General features: G+C 37.9%; 1 non-coding gene across 1 annotated transcript; it reads right to left on the bottom strand.

The window, feature by feature from the left end:
• Positions 1-14,704: 14,704 nt before the first annotated feature.
• Positions 14,705-14,811, bottom strand: LOC131232076 (small nucleolar RNA R71). The gene has a single exon (XR_009164680.1). It is a non-coding gene; the product is annotated as a small nucleolar RNA R71 (small nucleolar RNA).
• Between the last annotated feature and the right edge of the window lie 3,692 nt (positions 14,812-18,503).

The raw sequence follows: 18,503 nt of genomic DNA on the forward strand, positions 1-18,503 counted from the left end.
CTAAAAACATGAATTTGATGCTCAAGAATCACCAAGGCAAGGGATGGATCTTAGGAGACCAAGATTGAAGAATTCACATACCAAAGATTTAAGAAAACCAAGTGAGGAATGAAGAGAATCAAAGATTTAAAGTGAAGAAAAGGAATCTTGAAATTGTCCTGAAAAAAATATATTCTGAAACTTTAGGTCATTCTATGAAATTGCGTAGAGTGAAGTCTATTTTGGGAAACTGCGCAGAGTGAATTTTATTTTAGCAAACTACGTAAATTTGAGGTGGTTTCTAGAGTTTTCCAACTAGGTGCGAAAGTTGGAGTTCCACAACTATAAATAGGATCCCCTAGAATGTTCCTAGGATCTTCTAGGGTTTAAGGAGTAAAACAAAAGGGTGGAGAAGCCATCGCCAAGCATTTTTCTTTCTTTCTTCCTTAGTTTTTCATGCTTTCTTCTAGGGTTGTCATTCCAATCATGTCTATGGTTGGCTAAACCTCTTAGGTAAGGCTCAAAGGTGAAGCTTATAGCGTGATGGGTTGTTTTTTTTTCTTTGATTCATGTTTATGTTGAACTTACTTTGATTTTAATTTGATATTTAAGGAATACTTTCAGTTTTTAATGATTTATTGTGACTTAAATTACAGTAGATCTGCAATAGCTTTGAGTATCTTCTTTTTTTGTTTTGAGATTATGGGATTGGTAAATCTTGTTGTTTGCCATCGTCTCATGGGTATGGTTTGGTGATGGAATCCCTGCCAATTATCACAATTCTTCTCTTTCGAGAATTAGGTCAACGGAAGTTCAGATTTGATCGTAATTGCTATATCTTCCAATTGGATAGGATAAGACTCCAATTCTAATTGTGTTACTTAAATCAATTAAGGAATCACCCTGATTGCTACAAGCGGATCCTTAGAAACCTTAGTTCTCACCTTTGAATTCTTAAGTTTCTAATTACACACTTCACAATTACTCCCTTTAATTATAGATTTAGATTCATATCTTTTTCTAGTTCTACTTGTAGTTGCTTTCAGAATACACACGAGATTAGTCCTTATGGATTCAACCACGGTCTCATCGAGATTATTACTGCATCGCGACCCTACACTTGGGGTTGTGAAAAATTTGCCATACATCTCATACCCTCATGGGCTTTACTTAACAATAGTGTGAATTGGTCAAGTAGACCAGCAAACTAACAATAATCAAAACACCCTTCCCTTGACCATGGAAGTGGGCTCCCTTAGCCTCTCATCTAAAGGTTATTTGTAACTAGTTTGCATCCCAAGTTTTATGGGCAAGTGAGTGTTCACAAGCCTAAGGAACTAGGCCCGACTTAAAAATAGCCAACATATGTCAAGGTTCACAATTTTAAGTATTCACATGCATCATCATTTTATAGCCCTCAATCATATCTAATTCATCACCATAAATTATATCATCACATTTTAGTGTGTTTTTCAATGTGCATGTGCATGTAATGCATGGCATACTAGAATTCACATCCCCCATTATTATCACAGCCACCATCCAACACCATCATCACACATGCCTTAGGTATCAAAGTGTCTCTTCATCATCATGCATATGGTTATCCTTACATGTATCATCTTCATCTATGTTATTTTCATCCATGCATTAAGTAAAACATGGTTATCACATACATGTGATCATCGTGACCATCAACCTTATTGTCACTTAGATATCAATATCATCTCGTATATAACCAATATCAAGTAAAGCATGGTGATCAATTAACATATTTTGTCAGTATATATATATATATATATATATATATATATATATATATATATATATATATATATATATATATATATATATATATATATATGATCACTACCACTTCATGATTAACATAAGCAATGTCATAAGTGTTCATACCCATTCTCGTCGAATCCTGTTTCAGGCAATCAGGGCAGAGTATGTGTGGTATGTACGAATACACATGGGTGCCAGAGGATTTCCCACATATATGTACGGTGATTCTTTGAAAAGTAGAGCCATAACGTATTGATTGCGACCAAATGACACTAAATCGGTCGAGAATGGTGCAATCGAGCTAGCATAATCGTTGGACAGGTGTAACATCCTGAATTTTTGCGGCCCAAGTATATACTCGTGCCCAAGAATTCTAAGTGTTAATAATGTAAAAATTAGATGCTTCAAAATCAAACATTTTTTTTATTAAAATAAATCACATCTAGTTACATTCACAAAGGTAACCATTTACGAGAATAAAATTGACTGTATTTATTATTCCATTAGAGTAAAAACCATATAAATAATTCTTTAATGCCCTCTCAATGGGAGCTTATTACATTATCAAAGTTTGCAGCGGAAAATAAATAAAATAATTCGTGGCATTATCCTTCTTCTTTATTCGAAAGAATCTTCCATAGAATATCGTCTGTATCATCAACCTGTAATTCACCTGCAATATATGTATGGTTGGAGAGGGTTAATGCCCTATTCATAGTGGTGGTTATCATTTAAAGTTTACAATGATTCAAGTGACTCATAAGAATAACAAAAAGGTCCCGATTCATCTTGTACTCCACAAATACAAGTGGTATCGGTATGCGCAAACATTCTATATGAAATGCATGCCTAGTAAAGTATGAGGGGTCCATCACACTCAAAGTCATTATAATGTGGAAAATAATTCAAAAATACTCGGCTCACTCTGCATCCCATACTACAGTGATTTGTCGACGTGTCCAAAATTAACGTGGATTTATGTGAACACCTCAAGGCGGCACAACACACGGATCAGATGAATTATGTGACACAATTTGTTCATGGAGCGACTATTTGCGACATCCAATCCCGAAAGTGATGTAACACAAATTGAGAATTATTTACATCGATTTGTGCACCACTACTCAAAATCCATGGAATTACGTGTCGATCAAGAGGGTTGCTACCCGAAACGCATTTCGTCTATGATGACATATAGATCTCTAGGGTGGGATTTCTAACACGATACTTGTGTTGCAAGGTAATAATGTGACGATTTAAATTATGTAATAGTCATTCATAAGGTGATGATTCACAATAATAAAACTTGAAGCATGTTAGAATAAAATAATCAAATTAATTCAACCATAAAAATTAAAGGAAAAATCCTCACCTCTTAAACTCGATCACACTCTAACATTGCTAGATTTGAAAATATGCTTGTCATACCCAACTCTAGCATAATAAACATGATTCATATGGTTACATCATCCCATTGCATAGATTGTACGGTTAAGATCAATCTCAAACTATGGTTTAGTATAGGCGTAGATTTAGGGCTAGGTTTGAAGTAGTTTCTAATCTAATTGAGAATTTCAATTTGATTAAATTGTAGATATTCAACTACCTTGATCAACCAACATTCTTAGTTCAACGAATTTGTGGTTCAGCGTGTTTCTACACTGAGTCGACTCAATTTGACTTGCTGGCTAATCAATCTACTTAATTTTGAACTCAAATCCTAGCGAAACGCTTGATGCATAATACAAAGTAGGAGGAAAATTGGCACATGGACTCACTAAGGTTGGATGGAATCACTTCAACTCGGACCCAACTCATTGTTGGACTCACTAATTTCACTAAGTCGACCTACAAGCTCCCTTTCTCTCTTGTTTCTTTCTCTTTCCTTCCTCTATCTTTCTTTTCTTTTTCCTCCACTGATGTGATTTGTTTTACTAACGAAGCATGGTTTTTATAATGCTTACAGAGAGTCATATTGGGAGTAAACTCGCCAGTCGACACGGTTCTAGTCCATGTATAGCCAGTGTGTGGAAAACGGGTTGTGCCGACAGATTTATACGTTGCTTGATCTTATTGTTACGGCCTCAATTGCTGTTTTATCTCTTCTAGTATTTCAGTTTTAGGTGGGCCATTAAATGAATGGTTTTGATCATGGAAGGGTGTAGTACCTTAGTGTTTGATGATCAACATCCAAATGGAGAAGATGACTGTTGCTCTAATAACAGATTTCGTTCCAGTCGGTTTCCCTTCAATCTACTTTTGTTAAATGGTTTAGATTTACCGTAGGAAGCTCATAAATGCTTCAAATTGAATCTCCAGAGCCATTCACTTAGTGGGTTCAGCGAAACCTTGTGGTGGGCATTTTCTACATGTCCTTGCAATCGAGTCCACGAAACTCGGCAATCCCAAGTTTCATGGGATTCTCCCAGTTCCTCTAGAATTCCTAGTTGAATTCGAAAACATTCCTAGTGTGGAATGGACGATTTAAGATCTTGTTTGAGCTACTCACAATTTGTGTTGTTGGAAGACGTTTTCAAAATGGTTTTGTTCGAATTCAAGATGTATATTCTAGACGGTTGCCATTTCGATTGGTGGGAGATCCACTCCTGTTTCTCCACTCCTGGATTGCAGGGATGTTGTTAAGTTTGGGATCTGAAGGTAAGAAGAAAGAGGAAGAAAAACAGAAAGTGAAACTTCCCAGTTCGAATGCATATTGAGTTCGTCATGGGGTTAGGTGCTGCAACACTCTAGTCGTACGGGGTCCATTGTGATGTTTGTTACGAAATCTACTCCATCCATTAGCATAAGCAGGTCATGTTGGGCCACGGTTGCGAAGACGGAGCATTGATGGAGGCTTATCTTGAAAGTTCTCCTAGTGGGTGTTGAAACGAACTTGATCTCAATTAATGGTCCACCCTTAATGATCAAGGCCCAAGTTTAGGAGAAATGTGTTTTCAAGATAAGCAAATGGTTGGACAAAAGTTGGTGGTTGATCAATGGTGGAAAAGGCATAAATATGAAATTTCACCTTTTGCACTAAAAGGAAGGAATTGGAGTTAAGGTGGTCATCATTCAATGGTGTAGGATCATAGATTAGCGTTTAAATTTTTTATGATATCGTAGTCATATGAGGCCAAAGTGTGGTCCAAATTTGAGTTACGATTGACAGTGTAGAGTGGTCAATAGGAAGCTTCAGATTTAGAAAGAGTTGGTAAACCTAAGACGGATAACTTCGCATCTAAGGAAAAATCCTACCAAGTGGGTTCTCATATTTTACACTTGGTCTATATGATGGAAAATCCAAGTCATTCATACGAAGGAAAATATCCTACTATGACTACCCACGAGCTTTCTTCACTCGATGGACACCAAAATCAGCGATTAAGGGGTTGATTTGTCAAGGGACACATTTACACTAATCTAAGAGTTGAAATTCGACGTGTATGGTTAACATATGATAAATACGCATGGTATAAAATTTTATATGAAACGGATCATGGGAACCATGTGATATAAAATTCAAGGGTATAGGTTAATGGCATTAAGTATTTACGATTTTGCCATCTTCTGTAACTTCGGACTACATCCAAATGCATTGAAATTCTACAGACATTATTTATTTTTCATTCTCTTTCCATTGCCCTATTCTGGGCATTGATCGCTTATAAAAGACCAATATGCCTTTTTAATGGGCTATACCACCCCGAGGTCCACCCCGAGGTCCAAATTAACACTTTCATATCCCTAATAAAGAAGTCAGCTGGTAGTTGTGGTATATAACTTACAATCTTTGAATTAAACTGTTCATTCTGATATTTAAGCGGCCCGTTTGGTGGATCAAAATATGATGGACAGTCAAATGACATGCTAAAAATAAAAAAACTTAATGGTTAGTACTCTGATCATATACGTAGGTGGTTATATAGTTAGTTTTGTAAACAGATGATCACAAGTAGGTTTTTGGAGTGATGAAGAAGTAGAATATGGGTACCGTTAGATTTGAGTGACTTGTTCGTATATGTGAGTTTCTCAGATTGTACTTTTGATGGTGGGTTAGGCCTATTCATAAGTGGTGAACAAGATGAACGGATCAAAATCTCAATCTGATGCATGTACAAAAGGATGTAAAGATCAAGTAGCTAGTTTACCATGATTAGGTTGTCCAAAATCAAAGTGGACAGTCAGATGTCTCCGTCTAGCAGTGAATATTTGATTGAGTGGTTGGTTATGATGGACAGGTGAGCATACTTAGATATATGATGGTCCTATCTTAAAATCAACGGTCAAATGGCTTGATCTATGGATGAAGATCATTCACAATGGTCAAATTCATGTTGGAAAATAGGTGTAACGTTAGAATAGCTAAATTAGTAACATACACATGTACATACTAAGTTAAATTTCATAGTAACACTCGAGAACTTTTGATACTCGGGTATTGAAAAGTTCGGAGTGTTACATCAGGTAGCTAAAAGAGAACCAAAGAAGTAAGAACATGAGAAGCATGTAGAATCCAAGTAATGGGAAACAGTTAAAATAACCTTTGAAACATGGGAAGAATCTAGAATGGCTGGATTATAGCTATAAATAGAAGAAGATTACTGTAAAATAACTCGTCTAATACTAAACCAATCAAACTAAAATCTATCTTTCAATTATCTTTGCAATTATCCTGTCAATTTACATTCCTTAACGTAATCATTTACTTTCCCTGTTGAGTAAATTACTTTTCTTAGTATAATCGTTTACTTTCTGAACTTTCCATTTACATTCCATAGTGTAATCCATAGTATTAATCTAGTAGCTAATAACTTTAGCTATATAATTGGAGTTTACGCTCGTACGATTGACTTCACCCGATCATCAGAGTTTCCTTTAGCAGCTAATAACAGCCAGCTATAATGATTTCTTTCTTATTTCATTTAATCTATACTGAAAAGTCCTTTTATATAGAAGGTGAATGAGTAACCCACAATCATAGGACGAACCGCACCCTGTGACTTCACCTAATCCATTTACATATTGAGCAAGTGGCTGAATAAGTGACCGATCTACTCAGAACTCGATCATACTCTGTGTCTGCATACTTTGGCACTTGGGGTCATTGTTGTTCGGCTTGAATTGGAGCGACAATCCTGAAATTGGGGTTTAGACCACTGCAGTAGAAGTATGGAATAGTCCAAGAGTCCTAAAGGGGGGGTGAATAGGACTTTTCAATTATTATGGCTATTTAAAACTTCTAATTGCCTAACTTAAACAATGTTTCAATTTAAAGCAAGTAAGGTAATATAACTGTAAAGGCTTCTAAGCCAATAGAGGTTCCAATCACATAGGCTACTTAAGATATGTAAATTAAGTGACTAGCTTATAACATAGTGAACTTGTGTGTGGAATGTGTTACCTATCAATCTTAGGCATTCATTTAATAATGTAAATATAATTAAGCATTCAAATTATACACATAATTTAAATAGATGAGCAAATTATAATTCCAAACACAAGCATGTATAGTGGTTCAGCTACTTGCCTACTCCATTCCCGATGGATGCACTCACTCCTAGAGTGTACCGGATTTCATTATGAATAGTTTTAAATCAGGTTCATCATTAACCTTTACAGCCCTACACAAAGAACTCAACAATTTATGCTCTACACACGAGCAAAGGTCCTACACTAAGAACCTACGTTTAGGACCCACGACCAAGGTCCCACACTAGGCACCTACGTTTAGGCACATCGGCCAATGTCCCACACTAGGCACCTATGTTTAGGCACCCTGGCCAAGTTCTCACACTAGGCACCTACGTTTAGACACATTGGCCAAGGTCTCACACTAGGCACCTAATCGAGTTTGTGGATGGCAAACTTTAGCCTCAATCCTATACAACGATAGAAACTAACTTATGGACTCTTAACAATGAACTTACTTGTCGGAATGAGTCCTCATTCGTAACTTATCTTAGGTTTCTTGATCTTCGCTCTCTCGTAATTGAATCAGCTCCCCGATGCTCCCCCGATCACGATGCTGTGGTTTTCCTATTTGTTTCAGCTTCCAGATCTAGTACCTTGCATATGATGTTCCTATTAAGGTAACCAAGGTAATGGGAGTGGGTTGAATCTCATATCAAGGGTTATGAATGGATTTCCTAAGAGATTCAACTAATGGATGCTCTAGAGTATCATGGAGACTGAGGATTTGCTAATGGGTTTGATCTCTTATACTTTAGAACAGGCTAGAGTCATGTTCTTCATAATAGGAGCTTTGAATGCTCATTGAAGTGATAAATCACAATGAAGGAACATGAATCTCGTGTGGATAGAGTCTAAGATGAGTGGGATATGCTTGGTATACACTAGAGACTCTGAAATGCCTAAATCCACACTTTCCATAAAGTTTTAGGTCCTATATTTGTAAAGAAAAAGTCCCAATGGATCTATAATGGCTATTTTTCGGTTCTACTGAGTGAACATTTGGTGGCACCAAACTGCAGTCGGTGGCACCGAAATATCACTCAGTGGTACCGAATTAGATCATGAAGTTGCTGAATGAAATTTGTTACTTTTGATGGCACTGAACATTGTACTTCGGTAGGAGTCGATGGGACCGAAAGTCCAGTTGGTGGTACCGAATTAACTTTGAAAGTTGTTGGACTATTTTGGGCACTTTCTGTGGCACCTTCTCCAACCGAATTGGGACAAATTTTCTTGTTTTAAATTCTTGTCCTTTAAATCATTCAACAACTTAGAACTTCCTAAAGCCAAGTCTAGAAGGGTAGAAAATATGAACTTAGAATGGCTTGAATAGATTATGTAAGTGGGTTTTCCTATTTAGGTTAGGATCATCTATAGGTAAGGTCGAGATTGTGGAAGCTTTTTTGTACTTTGAACTTGTAGCTTGGGCTTCTGCTCCAGTTGCATCTTCCGTCTTCATTTGCCAAGGACCCATTCGACTACTTGACATAGCTAGTCACGTGATTGATAAACAAGTGTGAAAAGGTGGGTGCACCAACAATCTCCCCCTTTGTCAATTACGTGACAAAACAACCTAACCTAAGACATTGTCATGGCCCATACCAATGACATACCACAACAATGAAGGATTACATATCAAAATATACCAATTTATAACTCAAAACAATTTGGACATGTAACACAATAATGTTGCTCCCCCATAGTTTCTTCCATGATCAACCTGTAAAAAGAAGGAACAAACTCTGCAGAAAATAAAGGATTGTTTGAGTGGGTAGGTTTCTTCTCCCCCTTTTTGTCAGTCATTGGCAAAGGTTTTACCAAGAAATAAGCCAATAAAAAATATATTAAAAAGCTTAATTGAGAGAAGGGAGGACATGCAAAGCACATAAAGTTAGAATAGCAAGGAATATAGAAACATTATGTGATAAGCGCATTAAATATTACCACCATGGAGCAGAAAAAGCATAAAGATATCATCACGAATTCATCAAAAATACTACCCCAAGCTTAGGTAGAATCATTCATCATCCAAAAAGAAAAGAACAGGCCATTAAGGGTATAAGGATCTAAAAAGTATTAATAACAACACAGATCATCGGGAGTATCATTTAGAAGATCCACCCTCATATGGAGGGATATAAGTGTGGTGAGACAGAAGCAACTCCGTAATGTGCTCCTCAGTATGTTGAAGAGCGTCAAGACGCAATTTAATCTCAGAGAGCCGATATTCACACTGTCAAAGGTGAGCTTCTATATTGGATTGTCCATCAAGAAGAAGATGGATCAGATCGTTCTGACGAAGAAGGTGCTCGGTGTTAACTGAAATTGGACTTGGTGTAGGCATTGGAGTGCGACATGAGTCCCATGCAGTGGCCATTGGAGTGTTTTGAGCTTCTTTGCAACTCTTGCATTCATGATTCTCCTTAAGTGTAGGTGTATTTACATTTAGTTTAATTAGAGTCTCCTTGGTAAAGCACACAACAGGATATATTATATCATGAGTAGGTGGCAAACTAAGAAATTTTGAGAGTTTGTAGATAACACTTGGAAAGGGAAGATGTTAAGGGTTAAATATTACATATTAAACCCCAGTTATTAGTTGGTTTTACATACATGATAATGCTTAAATGTTCTATTTTAATCATGTTTTTGTTGCAAGGTGAATTTAAGAGCTTGGACTGAAAAGGGTGTTAAAGGCATGGATTTGATGCTTAAGAATCACCAAGGCAAGGGATATATCTTAGGAGACCGAGATCGAAGAATTTACACACCAAAGATTTGAGAAAATTAAGTAATTAAAGTAAAGGGGGCCTGAAAATCATCCTAAATGCAAGATCATAGGGTTCCCACCAGCCGTTTGGCTCGAAACTTTATATCTGGCATGAGGACCATAAAGTAACCGTACATGTAAAATTTCAGCCGTTGGATCTTTGTGAAAGTGGCCCAATGGACATATCAGCCACTAAATCATTGATCTAGCGCCCACCTGATCTCTGGATATGCTTCAATTTTGGTCTCAACCCCTCAAATTAGATGAAAAAATGGATGGACGGAGCGAATTTATCAGAAACATCAATGGACCCCACCTAGGGATGTGCGTGCACATGGGGTGTGCACTCCTGCATCGCACCAGATCGGCGAGTCCGGTCAAAGGTTGGTTACCCGACCCGCCCTCTCCTTTATGCAGTAGCATACAGACGTCGTTCGCTGAGGTGATCAGTGGCCCACCATCGTCCATCATTTGGACGATCTGAACCGTTCATTGTGTTAGGGGGTGGGGACTGAAAAGGCCTAGCTATATATCCTAGAGGGGGGGGGGGGGTGAATAGGACAATGCCAAATAAAACTTATAACAGCGAAATTAAAAAGAATATGATAGCCAAAATAAATCACAATGCAAGAAAGTAAAATAGCCTCAAAATTCAGATCTTGAGAGGTTGATACAAATGTTATTCTAAGGACAACTTTACACCAAAAACCAGAGTTTATGGTAGGACAACCTTATTTCTAGAAAGATCTTTGTATCAAATCTCAAACCAAAGAGGAATACAGAAATAAATACAAACTGAATTAAAATAAATTGTAATCACAAATGTATTGTTCTAGGGACAGCCATACACCATAAAAATGGCAGGGCAACCTTGCTGGAACAACTTTTAAAGGAAATTGAATATCAAGTTGATAAAAGAATAGCAGAAAATAAATTCTAAACTATTACAAAATTCTCACAATGCTTGAATTAAATGATTACAACATTCACCACCATACATACATCCCACAAAAGAATAATTAAAGATCAGAAGTATAAATCATTCAACCACAACACAAGGGATTATAGTGGTTCGCCTGTGTTCACCAACTGTTAAACAATAGCCACACAGAATGCTACTCCACTCCTAATATCCTCACACAGGGGATATTAGCGTTCACTAACAAAATAGGTTTTCCCAGGTTCACCCAAAACCTTTACAATTGTGTCTTTGTCTGTGGGCTTACACAATTAAAAAACCCCACTTCTGAGTTTTCCTGGCTCTCCTCAGATAACCAATACAACAAGATTTTTCTGGCAAATCTTGAAAGAAACCAAAACAGAAAGGAATTTACAATTAAATGTAAAATACCTGATTATCTCCTTCGTTGTAGCAGCCCGGTAGAACCAATTCAGAGTAGATGATTGAATGTCCAAGTTCAATGTCCAGTACTCAATTACAATGGTTCTAATTCTAATAGATTTTAAATTAAACCAAATAGGGCTTGCCTTAATTGATTTTGATTCCAAAGAACGGGAATAATAATTCCTCTTATCAAATTAGATTGGAATAGCAGAAACAAAATCAATTAAATAAAGCTAAGGAAAGAGAATATTAAATAAGTACACTTAGCTTAGATGGAGCACAGAATTATCTCTTAGAAGTTCGACGAAGATTGGCTTGAATGGATTAATTAATTCGATGATTTCTTCTGAGATTCGTGTACTATTTATAGGTGAGCAGATCATGTCTTCGACTGGTCTAGGGAGCTCTTCGACTAGTCAAAGCAATATTAGATATTTGAAAAATCAGGCGCGATAAGCTTTGACCGTTCTACGACTGGTCGTAGGTCACCTTCGACTGGTCGAAGGTCTCCTTCGACTGGTCGAAGAACCTGAAAAACATCGCTGGATTTTGAGTCGAAGATTTTCGACTGGTCGAAGATGCAGTCGACACTGTTCCTTCGACTGGTCGAACAGATTCCTGGACTAGTCGAAGCCTAATAGATTTTATCCGAAATTTGTAACAAACTCACGACTGATCGAGGAATTTCTTAGACTGGTCGAAGCAACTCTAGGACTAGTCGAAGAACAGACCAAACTTATGTAAAATAAACATTCGATTTATGTATCCAAAGTGACCTACTTCTAAGGTCAACCTAAGGTCAGTCAAACCTCAACCATGAAGTAAGGACATTGAAACATTAGGAACTAGTGACCTTGAAGTATGAGCCTTGAAGTCTTGATGTAGTTCAATCTTGAAATCTTGATGTAGCTCAATCTTGAAAGTGTCTTGAGTTCTTTACAAACTGCCTTGTACTCTTCTTGAAGTCTTGCAGCTTGAGTCTTGTCTTGTGAGCAGTTCTTGCATTCAAGATTGATCCTTATACTTGGAGCTTTGCTTGTTGTGAGCTTAGCTTGTTTATGAATGTTGATCCTTGAGAGAGCTTCACTTATGCAAGTTATATATAACAGTGATTTTGGCACCACAAATTTGACAACAGACAGGGATATAAACTATAGCACTTACAGGGACGACTGTACCCATGAAGCCCTTTTGCTCCCATGCACGTGTACACACGCAGATCACCGTCAAACACGGGTTGAACAGCAGTGTGATTTGATACAGTGGGCCGCACCAAAACTTGACCAAAACCACCCATTTTCGACCGAAATCTCGCCAGGTATCCAATGGAGGGGGTGGATTTCTCTGAAAACATCACTGTAGGGCCCACCGAACATCTCAGCGTAAGAACTTTCTAATTATGCACGTCCAGACGTAACTTCCACCGTGGGTCGTTGCATGATCACGGTCAGATCCAGATCTTTGATCCGGACCGTCTAGAAGAGAGAGAAGGGGTCCTTGCACCCCACCATGAAGTTTGAATCAAAGATGGGATGACCACCATCCCAAAAACTCAATCTAAATGCAGCTTAGTTTTGCATTTTCATGGCGCGAAAGGCTTGCTGTGTAACTCCTTACGCACGCACTGCCCCTTGTGCATGAAACCCAGCCGACTGACCTCTTTGTATCTATAAAAGGAAGAGAGAAAGAGAGAGAAAATCATCTTTGGGCATGGAGCATGAGAGAGAGAGAGGGAGTGTGTATGGCTTCATCGACTCCTTCTTCCTTCCTTTTCGAATTTTTCTTTAATGCTCTCTTTTTAAGAGAGTTTAGTTTAATCATGTTTATGATTGGCTAAACCTCTTAGTTAGGGCTAAGAGGTGAAGCTTGTAGCGTGATTGAGATGTTTGCTTTGTTTTGATTCATGTCTTGTTGAACCTTATGGACTCTAGTTTGATTATTAAGGAATATTTTTAGTATTTAATGGTTTATTGTGACTCAAATTACAATGGATCTGTAATTACTTTGAATATCTTATTTTTCTGAATTGAGATTGTGAAATTAGGAAATCCTGTTGTTCACCATCGGCCCTTGGGCATGGTTGGATGACGGAATCACTTTCAAATCTTCACCACTCGCATTCATTGATGATTAGATCCATGAGAAGTTTAGAGATCTGACAAATCTCTTCTTACTAATTGGATAAGATAGGACTCTGATTCTAGTTGTGTCTTTGAATCAATACAAGGTAGCTTCCCAATTGCTGCAAGTGGATCCTTGACACCCTAGTTTTCCCACCTTTGAATTTTACAAGTTTTAGTTTAGAATTCACCATTATTCTCTTACACTCTCCTGATTTAGATTACATCTTCTTCTAGTTCTAGTTCTAGTTACTTTCAGATCACGTACAAAGTTCTGTTCCTGTGGATTCAACCTCGGTCTTACCGAGATTATTACTACATCGCGACCCTACACTAGGGGTTGTGAACAAGTTTTTGGCACCGTTGCTGAGGATTGACGGTTGCATTTTTTTGAGATTAACTAGTTTTAGAATTAACTTAAGATTAGGGTTTTATTATTTTAAGTTTAAGTTTTTTTGTTTGATTTGTAGAAACTAACCTAACTTTCCTGTTTTGTTGGATCCTGAGATAGACTTTCTAAATTGGACTTAACTTAGGAACTTCCAATTTGGTAACTTCTTTCTAATTCCTTCTCTCTTTCTATTTCTAGATTTCAGTTCCTTTCTTTCTTTTAGGTTTAGGTTAGAATCTGAAATTGAGGGTTGAGAGTGTTTCATGCCCAAGTGGGTCCGTGATAACACTCGACATCTTTTCAATGAAGGAGGATAGGTTGAGGGGTTATCTATCCATCACAGGATCAGACACCACTTGAGATCCTCAGAGTTAATTGAAGTGATGGCTGTAAATCAACCGGTTAATCAACCAAAAAGATAACCTTAACTTAGGGTTGAGGAAGTCCAGGATGAGAATGTGGTGCATCAAGCACCCTCACCTCATACCTTACGAGATTATTTACAGCCAGCAGGCATGAGCACGCCCTCATGCATGGTTTTTCCAGAGAATACGGGACATATGGATATCAAGCCAGGGGTGATCCAACTCCTTCCTAAATTTCATGGGCTTAAGTCTGAAAATTCATATTTACACTTAAAAGTGTTTGATGAGATCATAGCCACTCTATATCTTCCTAACATGTTTGATGACATGGTCAGGCTAAAACTCTTTCCCTTTTCTTTGAAAGAGAAATCTAAGACGTGGTTACACTCACTACATCCTCAATCTATTGGTAGATGGAATGACATGACAAGGGAGTTTATATTGAAAATTTTCCCACACTATAAGACGAACACCCTTAGAAAATCGATCATGAACTTCACCTAAAAGGAAGATGAAACATTCTTCCAATGTTGGGAGTGGTTCAAGAATCTAATCAGTTCATGCCCACAACATGGTTTTGAAACGTGGCGCATTACGAACTTTTTTTATGATGGAATGACATCTCCCATGCGCCAATTAGTCGAGACAATGTGTAATGGGGAATTCATAAATAAAAGTGTTGATGATGTATGGGACTATTTTGATAAGCTTGCTGAAAACACACAATCATCAGACATCTCCCCAAAACCAAGCACCATGTCTAGGCTAACTCAATCTAAGGAAAGGGGTGGAATGTATCTCCTAAAAGAGGATGATGATATTAGTGCTAAAGTGGCTAATCTTACCAGGAAACTCGAGGCCGTGAAATTAAAGAAGGTTAAGGTTAAGGAAACTGTTTGCGGTATTTGTGCTTGCAACATTCACACAACTAAAAATTGTCCAACAATAACTACCTTTCAAGAGTGTTGAATGAGCAATCCTATGCCGTGAACAATTACCAAAGACCTTTCAATGGACCTACCTCCAATACATATAATCCTAGTTGGAGAAATCATCCAAACTTCAATTGGAGGAATGGACAAACTGCCACCCCTCAAGGTTTCTTCAATCAAATTCCACATCAAGAGAAACCTCAAGAGGACGCGGTTCTAAAACATCTTCAAGAGTAAGAGCCTTTTAATCAGGGTATGCTATAAGCCTTTCAAGACCTCACAAAGGCCATACAAGGACTTGATACTAAAAGTGCGATTGGGAATAGGGGGAGCCTTCCAGCTCAACCTCTTCCCAATAAAAAACCACAATATGAAGTTAGCAAACCAAGCTCTTCAAATCAGATGAAGCAAGATAAATCTATCACCACTCTTAGGAGTGGGAAGACCATTGACAAGACCATTCCAGTTAGGGCTAAAAATCCTAAGGACCCAGAAGAGGACAACAATGATAGATCTAGCCATGTCCCACAAGAACTAGAACCAGAACTTCAAGGCAAGCCAGTTGCTCCATTTCCCCAACGATTGGTTGCACCAAAACCGCTCTCTAACTCTCAGGACATTCTAAAGGTGTTGAAACAAGTGAAGGTCAATATTCTTCTACAGGATGTGGTTAAACAAATACCTTCATATGCCAAATTTCTGAAAGACTTGTGTAAGACCAAAGACGGTAAAATTTTCAAAAGAAAGTCTTCTTAACTAAGAAAGTGAGTGTCATCGTAAAGCAAGATGTGCCAAAAAATTCAAAGATCTTAATAGCCCAACCATCACTTGTGTAATTGGGAATTACCGCATTAAGCATGCACTTCTTGATTTAGGAGCGAGCGTAAATCTGATTCCTTACTCGGTCTACAAACAGTTAAGTTTGGGTGAATTAAAACTCACATTAACCATATTACAACTCATTGATTGCTCTGTTGGTGTACCGAGAGGGATAATTGAGGATGTGTTGGTCCAGGTTGACAGATTCTACTACCCTGTAGATTTTATCATCCTGGATACTGAACCCATCAGTAACATGAGCACTTAGATTCCTGTCATTCTTGGTCGCCCATTCCTTGCCACTTCAAATGCAATTATCAATTGCAGGAATGGAGTCATGAGTATGTCTTTCGGATATATGACATTGGAGTTAAACATATTTTTCAATACAGGCAGACGGTTAGAGGATGATAATGATTTCCGCGACATTAACATGATTGACTCTTTTGTGGAAGATAGAACACCTTTGACCTTATCCTCTGATCCTTTAGATACGTGCCTAGCCTACTCCCATGATTTTAATGATGACATGATTAGGGAGATGTGTGTCATGCATGATACTTTTTCGGTACTTGAAGTTAATCGGTGAAGGCCACAATTTGAAGAGTTGCCCCAAACTGATGAAGTGCCTCTACCGTCTAACCTCAAGCCACAGAAGCTGGACCTAAAATTTTTGCCCTCTGATTTGAAATATGTCTATCTAGGTCAAGACAAGACATACCCGGTGGTGATTTCTTCCCACCTTGAGAAAGAATAGGAGAGTATGTTCATATCTACTCTCATTGAGCATAAGGGAGCCCTTGGATGGATGATCGCGGACCTTAAGGGAATTGACTCTTTGATTTGTACTCACTACATTTATCTTGAGGATAATATGAAGACCTCATAGCAATCATAATGGAGACTAAATCTAAACATGAAAGAAGTACTTAAGGCCGAGGTTCTTAAACTATTGGATGTGGGTAACATATATCTTATATCCGATAGTCAATGGGTGAGTCCAACTCATGCGGTTCCTAAGAAGTCTGGAATCGCCATCGTAACCAATGCAGACAATGAACTCGTGCCAACTAAAGTCACTACTGGTTGGAGAATGTGCATTGACTACAGAAAGTTGAATACCATCATGAGGAAGGACCACTTTCCTTTGCCCTTCATTGATCAAATTTTAGAAAGATTAGCAGGTCATTCCTATTACTGTTTTCTTAACAGATATTCAGAATACAACTGGATAGAGATAGCCCTTAAAGATTAAGAAAAGACCATGTTTACATGTCCCTACGACACCTTTGCTTACCGAAAGATGTCATTCGGACTATATAATGCCCCTGCCACTTTTCAGCGATGCATGATGACTATTTTTTCTAATATGGTGGGGCAATATCTAGAGGTCTTCATGGACAACTTCTCTGTCTTCGGTCTATCTTTTAGTGATTGCTTAAAAAATCTTAAATGTGTGCTGAAAAGATGTGAAGAAAAGAATTTGATACTGAATTGGGAGAAGTACCATTTCATGGTTCGTATGAAAATTGTCCTTGGACATATAATCTCATACAAAGGAATCGAGGTAGAGAAGGTAAAAATTGATCTTATCTCTAACCTACCTTCACCCAAGAACATACGAGACATGCGATCCTTCTTAGGACATGCCAATTTTTACAGAAGATTCATAAAGGACTTTAATCTCCTCTCTCATCCTATAATCTACTTCAAAAGGATGCACCATACAAGTGGACTGAGCAATGTCAGGAAGCTTTCATTAAGTTTAAGGGCATGTTAACCATTGCACCTATCATGCAGCCACCCAATTGGAGCCTTCCTTTTGAACTTATGTACGATGCGTCTGATTATGCTCTTGGGGTAGTCTTAGGCCAAAGAAAAGAAAAGAAGCCATACATTATTCATTATGCAAGCAGAACTCTAAATCCTGCCCAAGTGAACTACTCAACTACGAAAAAGGAACTCTTAGTCGCAGTGTTCGCTTTGGACAAATTTAGGTCCTACTTGATCGGATCCAAGATCATAGTTTACACAGATCATGCGGTGCTCAAGTATCTTATCTCTAAGAATGATGCTAAGCTCCTCTTGATTAGATGGATCCTCGTACTCCAAGAATTTGATTTGGAAATAAAAGATAAAAATGGAGTAGAGAACGAAGTGGCTGACCATCTTTCTCGCCTTGATCTCCCTAATTCCCTTAAGACGACACAAATCAATGACATGTTCTCTGATGAACAACTGTTTAAAGTCTCCCGTTCACCTTGGTTTGCTGATATTGCTAATTATCTTGTCACAGGGTTCACACCGATACATTGGACTACGCAAGATAAGAAGAAAATTTTCATCGAGGTGCGTAAATTCTTCTGGGATGATCCATATTTGTTTAAATATTGTCCAAACCAAATCTTAAGGAGATGTGTGCCAGACGATGAACATCAAAGTGTCTTCTCCTTCTATCACTCTCAGGCCTATTGTAACGCCCCAAAAATCGACACCTGAGTGCAAAGATCCCGATCCCG

Source organism: Magnolia sinica, chromosome 17, assembly GCF_029962835.1.
Source record: "Magnolia sinica isolate HGM2019 chromosome 17, MsV1, whole genome shotgun sequence".
Taxonomy (NCBI): Eukaryota; Viridiplantae; Streptophyta; class Magnoliopsida; order Magnoliales; family Magnoliaceae; genus Magnolia; species Magnolia sinica.